Here is a 1,263-nt window from a genome sequence, read left to right on the forward strand (position 1 = left end):
AATATAAAAATTTAATTTTAAATTTAGTAAAATTTTATTACTAAGAATAATTAAATCATTTTTTTTTTCAAGTTGTGTTCCAAAATTCCTTATGATTAATCGATTCACATCTCTCTTTATGAGTTATATTTCTCTTACTAATATCATTAATAATAGTATTAAATAAGGTTTTTACTTTTTAGTCTAGTTGAAGTTTTTAATTTATAACTACATATATTGCAATTATTTTCTTTTGAAAACACTTTATTGGTGATGAGAGTTAACAATTACCCTTCAAGCCAATGAGTTATAGCTCAAATGGCATAGTCTTCCCATACTCAATTAAGAGGTTACGAGTTCGAATCTCCTATCTTTAGTAAAAAAAAAAAGAAAAAAAAAATCACCCTTCAAATGATCTTTTTTGTTTATTTTTTTTAACAGACCAAGTTTTTATGCCTTGCGATTTGTTTTTCGTATATACAACGCAATATTTTAAAAATTTTGAACATGTACTTAAATGTAAATTCCTTAGCGGTAATGAATTCTTAACGTAAGGGTATTTCATTTTATTGAAAACATGAGTTAACCTGAATTGTACTACATTTTGGACTACTATTGTCTATGGATTATGAGTCGTTTTCGTTTCGTTAAACAAAACAATCACGCTATATGGAAATTTGTGGAAAACTAAAATACTATTAACATTTCTTTATATAAATTTCTGCTTATAATTAAGGATTTGCAATATGTTTTATATTTTTTCAGTTTACGGCCTGTTTTATAACGTGATTATTAATTTATTTTTTTAAGTTATGCTACGTGTATACCAAAATCAGCTATCAAAGTCAGCCACCAGTATAAAATATATGTTGAAATATAAATACACATTGAAAATAAATTAAACCATACATGTATTTATATCTAAATACATTAATGGCTGATTTTAGTGGCTGATTTTAATGTACAAATAGTATTTTTCATTTTTTTATTTATCAACTTTGTGGAGGTGGAAGTGGAACAACAATAATTGTACAGTTAGTAAAATTATAAGTATTTTTTATTTTAATTAAAAACTTTTTTATTAAAGTTTTAGTAATAATATACGATGAAAAACATTTTTTTTTAATTTAGATTAAACCCATATATCCCAATTCTTTTGTATATAATAGATGTCAAAATTAATAAAACATATATTTTTTTGACAAAATTAATATAACATAAACTTCTTTGAAAAGAATGGTATAGTTATACAATATATTTAGGATTAATAGCCAAATCTATTAT

The sequence above is a fragment of the Arachis ipaensis genome, chromosome B03 (genome assembly GCF_000816755.2).
Source record: "Arachis ipaensis cultivar K30076 chromosome B03, Araip1.1, whole genome shotgun sequence".
Taxonomy (NCBI): domain Eukaryota; kingdom Viridiplantae; phylum Streptophyta; class Magnoliopsida; order Fabales; family Fabaceae; genus Arachis; species Arachis ipaensis.